This window comes from Aethalodelphis obliquidens, unplaced genomic scaffold (genome assembly GCF_003676395.1).
Source record: "Aethalodelphis obliquidens isolate GAN/ISIS:26980383/991018 unplaced genomic scaffold, ASM367639v1 scaffold14, whole genome shotgun sequence".
Taxonomy (NCBI): domain Eukaryota; kingdom Metazoa; phylum Chordata; class Mammalia; order Artiodactyla; family Delphinidae; genus Aethalodelphis; species Aethalodelphis obliquidens.
The window spans coordinates 7423602-7434149 of NW_020837958.1; the positions used below are offsets into that span (position 1 = coordinate 7423602).

A 10548-nucleotide genomic window follows, 5' to 3' on the forward strand; every position below is an offset into this window, starting at 1 on the left:
GTAAACAGCATACATATGGGTCTTGTTTTTGTATCCATTCAGTCAGTCTATGTCTTTTAGTTAGAGCATTTAATCCATTTACATTTAAGGTAGTTCTTGATATATTTGTTCCTATTACCATTTTCTTAATTGTTTTGGGTTTGTTATTGTAGGTCTTTTCCTTGTCTTGTGTTTCCTGCCTAGAGAAGTTCCTTTAGCATTTGTTTTAAAGCTGGTTTGGTAGTGCTGAATTCTCTTAGCTTTTGCTTGTCTGTAAAGGTTTTAATTTCTCTGTCAAATCTGAATGAGATCCTTGCTGGGTAGAGTAATCTTGGTTGTAGGTTGTTCTCCTTCATCACTTTAAATATGTCCTGCCACTCCTTTCTGGCTTGCAGAGTTTCTGCCGAAAGATCAGCTGTTAACCTTATGGGGATTCCCTTGCATGCTATTTGTTGTTTTTCCCTTGCTGCTTTTAATACGTTTACTTTGTATTTAATTTTTGATAGTTTGATTAATATGTGTCTTGGCATGTTTCTCCTTGCATTTATCCTGTATGGGACTCTCTGTGCTTCCTGGACTTGATTAACTATTTCCTTTCCCATATTAGGGAAATTTTTCACTATAAGCTCTTCAAATATTTTCTCAGTCTCTTTCTTTTTCTCTTCTTCTTCTGGGACCCCTGTAATTCAAATGTTCGTGTGTCTAATGTTGTCCCAGTGGTCTCTGAGACTGTCCTCAATTCTTTTCATTCCATTTTCTTTCTTCTGCTCTGCAGTAGTTATTTCCACTATTTTATCACCCAGGTCACTTATCTGTTCTTCTACCTCAGTTATTCTGCTATTGATCCCTTCTAGGGAATTTTTAATTTCGTTTATTGTGTTGTTCATCACTGCTTGCTCTTTAGTTCTTCTAGGTCCTTGTTTAATGTTTCTTGTATTTTCTCCATTCTATTCCCAAGATTTTGGATCATCTTTACTATCATTATTCTGAATTCTTTTTCAGGTAGACTGCCTATTTCCTCTTCATTTGTTAGGTCTGGTGTGTTTTTGCCTTGCTCCTTCAACTGCTGTGTGTTTCTCTGTCTTCTCATTTTGCTTAACTTACTGTGTTTGGGTCTCCTTTTCCCAGGCTGCAAGTTCGTTGTTCCCATTGTTATTGGTGTCTGTCCCCAGTGGCTAAGGTTGGTTCAGTGGGTTTTGTAGGCTTTCTGGTGGTCGGGACTAGTGCCTGTGTTCTGGTGGATGAGGCTGGATCTTGTCTTTCTGGTGGGCAGGTCCACGACTGGTGGTGTGTTTTGGGGTTAAAGGAGCAGCTGATTCAGGGACTCTGGCTCACTCAGGCCCGGGGGAGGGAGGGGTACGGATGCGGGGCGAGCCTGCGTCGGCAGAGGCCGGCGTGACATAGCACCAGCCTGAGGCGCGCCGTTCGTTCTCCGGGGGACGTTGTCCCTGGATCACGGGACCCTGGCAGTGGCGAGCTGCACAGGCTCCCCGGAAGGGGGTTGTGAATAGTGACCTGTGCTCGCACACAGGCTTCTTGGTGGCGGCAGCAGCAGCCTTAGCGTCTCCTGCCCGTCTCTGGGGTCCGCGCTGTTAGCCACGGCTCGCGCCTGTCTCTGGAGCTCGTTTAGGTGGTGCCCTGAATCCCCTCTCCTTGCACACCCCGAAAAAATGGTCTGTTGCCTCTTTGGCAGGTCCAGACTTTTCCCCAGACTCCCTCCCAGCCAGCCATGGCGCACTAACCCCCTTCAGGCTGTGTTCACGCCGGCAACCCCAGTCCTCTCCCTGCGCTCCGACCGAAGCCCGAGCCTCAGCTCCCAGCGCCGCCCTCCCCGGCGGGTGAGCAGACAGGCCTCTTGGGCTGGTGAGTGCTGGTCGGCACTGATCCTCTGTGCGGGAATCTCTCCGCTTTGCCCTCCGCACCCCTGTTGCTGCACTCTCCTCCGTGGCACCGAAGCTCCCCCTCCGCCACCCGCAGTCTCCGCCCACGAAGGGGCTTCCTAGTGTGTGGAAACCTTTCCTCCTTCACAGCTCCCTCCCAGAGGTGCAGGTACCGTCCCTATTCTTTTGTCTCTGTTTATTCTGTTGTCTTTTGCCCTACCCAGGTACGCGGGGAGTTTCTTGCCTTTTGGGAAGTCTGAGGTCTTCTGCCAGCATTCAGTAGGTGTTCTATAGGAGCTGTTCCACATGTAGATGTATTTCTGATGTATTTGTGGGGAGGAAGGTCATTCCACGTCTTACTCTTCCGCCATTTTGATGCTCCTTAAGATATTTCTTAGATGTCAAAGAATGTGCACTGTCCACAAGGTGAAGCAGTGAGTCAATGATGGAACTAAACTGAATCAAATGTGATTTTATTAAGGTCTCAATAGGATAATATTTTGATACTCTAGCTCTGACCTAGTTCAATTAAATACAAACAGAAAGAAGTTATAATTCAAACTGGTTTTGTTCATGGTTCAATTAATAGATAATATTTTGAGACAATTAAGTATATTCATGATCTGTTTCCCAGTTTTAGATGCATGATTTTGTTGTGAGCAAGTTGCTAATTAAATTGGAGCACGTTTAGGAAGGAATCAGAAGGAAATAGTTATTTTCTGCAAGGTTATGTGCCTACCTCTCCATCACTTCATCTTTACTAACTCTGTGAAATACCTGCCATTATCCCCATTGTATAGATAAGGAAACTTAAAACACTATGTTGGTTAAGTATCTTTCCCTTAGTTAGCCAATTGGAATGTGCAAAAATTAGAATTGCTCTAATTTGTTCGTAGGTTTTATGACTTTCAAGCTCATCTGACCTTCTGGAGCAGTATGTGCCTTCTATGTGCAAGATAGTTTGGCTTTTCTATATGGGCAACTATTGCTAATTAACTTTCTCCTTGTTTTCACTTAATGAGAGTATTCTCTGTGCAAAACCTTATGACATGTTTTCATCTACCTAAATAAGACAGAGCAAAGGCTTTTTCAACGACCTTCTTAAAAATATATAGTTTAGTTTACAATTTTATTAGCACATTGAACTGCTTTCTGTGACAGTGCTCACATCTGTACATTCTGGTAAACTCTTTCCAATGACATCTGTTTACTGTCATACAAATATGGCCCATACAAAGATGCCTAAATTCCCGAGGGGAAATCTATTCAAATTCATGGCAAAGTGATTTAGAATAAGAAAGGAGGATAGAATTCATAATTCTACATCTGGATTTGGGAGAGTTACCATTTAGATTCAGTGCTGACCCTGACTGAGAGATTTGTCTTGATATTAAGAAAGCTTTTTTATATCACCATGATCCCTTCAATCTAGGGTGTTATTGCATCTTTCAAGAAATTGCAAACTAATAAAATCTAGAGGAATTCATTGGGTTTCTAGAGAGTTTGAATTCCACACGTGCAAACTGTCAGCTTTAAGTAAGTCATGCAAAACTCTATTTAAATGATTCGGCCTCTCCCTGAATATGGGAAATGGGAAATGTTATTCGGTAGTTAGAATAAAACGGTTTGAATGGCAAGGAATAGATTAAACCTGTTCACAGTCACTGAGCAGAGATGATAAGATATGATTTGAAAGTAGAAATAGTCATTTGTGATGGGTCTCTCTGTTAACACACTATCATGTGTGAAGGCAGTAGAGAGCATGGGTGAGACCCATGAGCATGCCTTTATCTCTATAAATCAAGCATTCACCAGAGGTTTCTTCCTGCTAGAATTTCTCATACCGGACCTGACTTCCATTCCCCAACCAACCCACAAGGCCCATGGAATAGAAAGAATAGAAATACATCAATGAATGCAAATCAGAAAACCCTGTGGAAAAGGACCCCTGAAGAGATCTTGGCAGGGTGGTTCCTAACTGACAACCAAGAATTCATGCGAGAGAATGCTAAGGGCAGGTGACTTTAAATACGTGTGGCTGAGAGGTTCAGAGCACAGCTTGGGCCTTTTACAGAGCTGGATTCCGACCCTGCTTCTGTCCCTTTCTGTCCTTTGTGTTAGCCTGATTGGGCAAGTTACATAATTTCTTTGAGTCTCAGTTTCCTCATTTGTAAATGAGTGATAATAACGGTAGTGTTCATCTCACCATGGATTGAATTAGGCCATATATGCAAATGCACAGCATGCAGCTGCCTGGCACTCAATAAATGTTATCTGAAATTCAAAACCAAAAAGAAATCTATCAAACTTAAATACTTTTTGTTTGAATACAGAAGCAGTATGTTTACCAACATTCTAAATAGCTAAATAGTTCATTAACCAATATTGTTAAATTCTTACTCTGCATCTAGTTCTGTCCTTCTATAACAGAAGCCCTGGAATCCCCAGACACTGAAGATAAGACATCCTTTACTAGAAAACATCTTATTTTCCCCATTCCATAAAATCCATCAAGTTTTCACACCTTGAGGCTTTTATATTTTACCACTTGCAAAATGTGGGGCTTTTCTGACACCTTTCCATGGCACAAACCCCTCTCCCCCTCTGTTCTACTCTGGAGGAAAAAGTCACGTGGCAATTGCCTTCTAATTCTCCTCACCTCTTTCAGACTACCTTTTAGTGTAAAACATTTCCTGTGACTGCTAAATCTCTTTGGTTATATGCACTGGTTAATTACTTTCCAAAGCATCTGTTGCTTGTCAGGCAAACATGTTCCGTGTGTTTGTGAAAATGGCTTTTCTTTCCAGAAAATTCACTGAAGACATTCTGTAATACAGGGAATAAGAAAATGAAGTCCCTCCCATGTGTTAGGCACCTGCTATCTATCAGGTGCCCCTCTAATAATTTCCTCCAATCCTTTTAGTAACCCTGTGAAATAGGTAATATTACATTTTACACATCAGGAAAAGGAAGAATTGTGGAAATCAAATCATTGGCTATATAAATCAAATTTGAATCCAAGTATTTGTATTACTATCAAGTGTTGGGGGCAGTGTTTTCTGATTTGATATTTGGATTGTGGGAATCATATAATGAAGACATATTACCCCCCTTTTTTAAAAAAAAAAAAAACAAAAAACAGTGGTTAGATGCCACGAAGTAAGTGGCAATGCCTTAACCGTATGTGTGTTGTTAGACCCGAAGTTCTCTTCCATCCTTGTCAAGGGGAGTGGTAACCTTCTCTCCTTTCATACAACACATTACCCCCTTTTTTAAAACAACATTAGTAGCCATGAGCATGTCCACCATCACAACCACCACCTAAAATCCACAATAATTTGTGGATCACAGCGCATCACTCTCAAGGGAAAAGTTCTATATGCAGTGAATAAGCACAGAGGGCAAAATAAGTGTGGCTGGCAAATTTCATTGATCTCCACGATTCCTGCCCCTTCCCCATTATATATTCCCTTTATAAACCCCTCCCCTTGAATGTAAGTGGGACTTGTGAATATAATGAGTCATCACACCTGCGATTACGTTACATTATACAACAGAAAGGATATTTCAGATGTAACTAAAGTCTTCAGTCAATTGACATTGAGTTAATAAAAAGGGAGGTTATCCTGTGTGGACCTGATCTAATCAGATGAGTCCTTAAAAGAATTCAGATAGATTCAAAGTGAGAGAGTTTACTCCTGCTTGCATTAAAGGAGAAAACAACCATGTTGTGAACTGAACATAGAGCCATGTGGCAAGTATACCAGGTCAGCCTCTAGGGGCTGAGGGCATTCCCTGGCCAATAGCCAACAAGCAAATGAGGACTTTATTCCAATAACTGCAAGGAAGTCAATTCTGCCAACAGCCACTCACCTTGGAAGAGGACCTTGAGCCTTAGGTGAGATCACAGCCCTGGCTGACACCCTGATTTCAGCCTGAGGAGACCCTGAGCAGAAGACCCAGTTAAGCCATTCCCATGGACATCCTTTTAAGCTGCTAAGTTTGAGATAACTTGTTACTCAGTAATAGAAAACTAATATTCAGTACATTGAGTTAACTGTCAAATGAGTGATGGATGGTAGGTACTATGAGCTCAATAAAGTAGAAATAAATCAATTTGTTGGGAGGGATGTTAATATTGCTGCAGAAGAAGAATCTTCAACTCACTGGGGGTAGACGCTCTATACCAAACTTTTCCATTCTACTCTCCTTTTTAATATGTCATTTTCTTAGGGTGTTTTCCCCAGAAGCAGACTGTAAAACAAGGATTCACATGCACAAGATTCTTAATGAAAATATTCCCAGGGAGAGCTGAGCGGAGAAAGGGAAGAAGCCAAGCAAAGAGACAATTTCAGGCAAAACCCCAGCTGTAGCTGAATCTCACATTGGCAATCTAAAGTATTATTGTACACTAAAATTTATCCTTACTTGGGACCAGAAGTTTGGGGTTTCATATTTGGCAGCAGTCAGTCACTGGCGAATAACATCCTGGTGCTGGCATTGCCATCTCACTACAAATATAAGCAAGATCAAAAGCAGCTCCAGTAATTCAGGGACAGGTCTTGGAAGGGAGACACAGGAGAAGACAGTTAAAAGAACAACAGAAGGAGGTGGACTTCTGGTTTCCAGTCCAGTATGAAAGAAGCTTGGAAATTACCATTCTGTTCTAACAAGAAGTGAAAATCTGAGCAAACTAAAAAATCAACAACTCTTCTTAGATCCATACGAGAAGTGAGGTCACAGGAAAAGCCAATGCCCCCTAAATTGGAGAGAATGGCAGGCCAATACAAAGAATAACAACATATTAGAGCAGAAACCTCTGAGGAATTAATATAGGATAAGAAACCCTGAACTATAATTGATGGATTTCTGGAGACTCATTGTGTACAAGTCTGAGAGTTAAAAACTACAGAGGGACTCAGTCATTGGGAAGCCCCACACTTTTGTGAGTTTTACCTTCCAGAGCTTTAATCAGGTTATCATAGTGAATGCTGAAAAAAAATTCCCTCATACTTCTGCCAGGGGAAGGAGAAAAGGGACCATTTTGAAATATGCCAGAACATTCTGTTCTCCTTAACAAGGTCTACCCTCAGAAGAATCTATTTTACCGAAGCCTAAACTATTGGGGTTTTATCAGAACCCAGCTGACCTGGGGGAAGAGGAAGAAAAATTTCTAACTCCAGGCCACTCTACCATACTGTCCCACTTAAATGCAGGGGAGAGCTGAGAAGCATGTATGAAGTTCACAGTCTAGAGGCACAAGCTCACTAAAAGTCTGAAACCTAATCAAAGAACTACAGAATGCTTCCTCTTCCCCCAGACCTTACTATCACGTTGCTAAAGGCCTATTTATGGCAGTTCCATTTACCCAGCACATCATGTATAACTTTCCAGAAGAACTTACAATACATATGAAAAGGCAAAAAACACAGTTGGAAGACACAGAGAAAGCCTCAGCAATCAGACTCAGATATGACAATGATGTTGGAATCAACAGGGCAGGAATTTAAAGCTACTATGATTAATATACTAAAGAATCTAATGGATAAACTAGACAGCATGCAAGAACAAATGAGCCATGTAAGCAGAGAAAAAATTCTAAGTAGGAACCAAAAAGAAATGCTAGAGATCAAAGCACTGTAGCAGAAGTGAAGAATGCTTTTACTGGGCTCCTTCGTAGACTGGGCATGACTGAGGAAAAAATCTCTGAGCTTGAGGATATCTCAAGAGATACCTGCAAACTGAAAACAAATAACAGAATATCTCTGGGACAACGATAAAAGGCATAACATATTTGTGATGGAAATAACAGATGGATAAGAAAGAGCAAAGGAACAGAAGATATATTTAAAAACATAATGAATGGGACTTTCTCCAAATTAATGTCAAACACAAAACCACAGATCCAGGAAGCTTAGAGAATATCCTGTAAGATACACAGGATAAACTACACCTTGAAAGGCAGTATGGCAAAACTCACATAGGGAGAAGTAGACAATCTGAATAGACAATGTCAAGAGAATGAAAAGATAAGCCACAAACTGGGAGAAAATTTTACAAAAAGAATATTGGATAAAAGACTTATCCAAATAGACAAAGAATGCTTAAAGTTCAACAATAAAAAAACAAACAAGCCAATTAAAAAATATGCCAAAGACCTTAAAGATACCTCAACAAAGAAGATATGCAGATGGAAAATAAGCATAGAAAAAGATGTTCCACATCATATGTCATTAGAGAAAGGCAAATTAAATGACTTCCTAACTACACACCTTATTAGAATGGCCAAAATCCAGGACACTAATAATACCAAAGGCTGGTGAGGTTGTGAAGCAACAGAAACTCTCATTCATTGCTGGTGGAAATGCAAAATGGTACAGCCAATTTGGAAGAGAATTAGTTACCCAAAAGTGCTGAACACTTATGTCCACACAAAAACCTGCACATGAATGTTTATAGCAGCTTTATTCATAATCACCAAAACTTGGAAGTAACCAAGATATCCTTCAGTTGGTGAATGGATAAGGAAATTTTGGCATATCTAGACAATGGAATATTATTCAGCACTAAAAAGAAATGGGCTATCAAATCATGAAAAGACATGGAGAAAACTCAAATGCATATAACTAAGTGAAATAAGCCAATCTAAAAAAAGGTGCATACTATATGACTCCAATTACATAACATTCTGGAAACGGCACAACTATGGAGACACTAAAAAATTCAGTGCTTATGAGGAGTTAAGGAGGAGGGAGGGCTGAATAGGCTGAGCACAGAGGATTTTTAGTGCAGTGAAAATACTGTCTGATACCATGAGGGTAGATATATGTCATACATTTATCCAGATCTATAGAATGTGTGGGGGCAGGTATATATGGGAAATCTCTGTACCTTCGTCTTCATTTTTTATGAGCCTAAAACTGCTATTAAAATAAAGTCTATTAAAGAAAAGAAAAATACAAGGGGAATATGATAATATACCAGAAATTTGTAAAAGGATTCAAGTGAATCTGGGTGATGTATCAGTAATATCTATTACAATTATGTACCATTGAAAAGATTACAGTTAACAGCTTAATAACTCTGGAGTCCTGCTTCTAAAAATTAAAAAACAGTAAATTGACTAAGAAAATGTGCCTTTTAATACTACTATAACTGCCATTCATTAAATGACTATTATGTCCCAGACACCATTTCATTTAATAAGTAGCACAACCTTATGACATTAGTTCTACTACAATCCTCATTTTACACATCAGGAAATTTTGGTTACAAGAGATAAAATAACTTGGCCAAGTGAATGTACCCTCTAAGTGGGTGAGCTGAGATTTGAATTATCTGAGTCAAATCATGTGTCCATGCACTACATTAAGCCACTATCATTTTCAGTAGGTTTAAGGTATGATGTTGGCAAATTATCTCAGATAATAACCATAAAAAGTGTTTACCATGTGCCAGGGTCTTCTAAGCACTTTATATAGATTAACTGTCTTAACACTTCAAAAGAGTACACGTCTTTATCATTTTTTTGAGTGAGGTGTGTTATTTACTATGGTCAGCCAATGCATAACAATGAGAGATGTTTAATATCCTGGAAACATTGTGCTCATAATTTCTTTATCTCCCTCCCATTCTCCTTTCCTTCCTTTCCCTTTTTTTCCTTTGTATCTTGATTTAATCTTTAACTAACTTGCATTGGACACCACATTTCAGCAAAAATCATGATGATATTAATGAGTTACAAAAGAGCAATTAAATATGAAGCCTGCTCTCAGGACCTTACAAAAACTCAGATGAATGCATAAATGCTTACAGCATAAACTGAAGAGGGGGGCTCAGAGAGACTACTTCATAGATACTCAAAGAAGGAAGAAATTGAATTTACAGTTGACCATTGAACAACATGGGTTTGAACTGCACAGGTCTGCTTATGAGTGGATTTTTTCCTAGTAAACACTATAGTACTACATGATCCACAGTTGGTTGAATCCACCAACGCAGAACTGTGGATTCGGAGGGACAACTATGGGACTTGAGCATCTGAGGATTTGAGTAGATGGGGCAGGTCCTGGAGCCAATCCCCAAGCATTGTTCAAGGGTCAACTGTATTTGAAAATATTGACAGTTAAAATAGACTTTGAAGGATAATTGGATTCATATTTATTGTGATGCAGGGATAAACCATCATCGGTGGAAGGAACAGTAGGAACACCTTCATAAGTTAGGAAGGAGCAGCTTTTCTGGTATCCAGGTAAGTACTTCAATTTGGCTGTGGCAAAGAAAAGATTAGGGGAGTGGTATGTAGGTTGGTGCCAGATTGTCTACTCTAAATGCCAAGTTAAGAAGTTTAGGCTTTAATTTTCACTCAAAGTTCAAAGTTCTAATTTCTGAAGTTTAGGCTTTAATTTTCACTCAAAGTTCAAAGTTCTAATTTCAAAGTCCCAGTTGGATGAGAAAACTATCAGATTTTGGACAACGCTTAAACGTGTATTTTTACTCAGGGTAATTGTCTATCTCTTGATGCGAAACCAAAGGGATATTTTAAGAGTTTGTTTATTTTGCTGTTTCAGTAGACACCGGAGAAGAGAATATTAGTTGAAGTTCCTCTAAGATATTTTCTTATGACCAATGAACACCTGCCATGAGATTGTGTTTCTTTTTGATGTCTTTTTAATCAGGTTACCAATTT

At 39.7% G+C, this 10548-nt stretch overlaps 1 long non-coding RNA gene and 1 other non-coding gene across 2 annotated transcripts in view; one reads left to right on the plus strand and one right to left on the minus strand.

Annotated features, from left to right (window-relative positions):
• LOC113624807 (uncharacterized) overlaps positions 1-10111 on the plus strand; it is a 224520-nt gene extending 214409 nt beyond the window's left edge. Inside the window, exon 5 of the long non-coding RNA XR_003434463.1 lies at positions 10034-10111. This is a non-coding gene — a long non-coding RNA (uncharacterized LOC113624807). The remainder of the gene's footprint in view (positions 1-10033) is intronic.
• LOC113625262 (U6atac minor spliceosomal RNA) lies at positions 4993-5118 on the minus strand. The gene has a single exon (XR_003434600.1). It is a non-coding gene; the product is annotated as a U6atac minor spliceosomal RNA (small nuclear RNA).
• Positions 10112-10548: the final 437 nt, after the last annotated feature.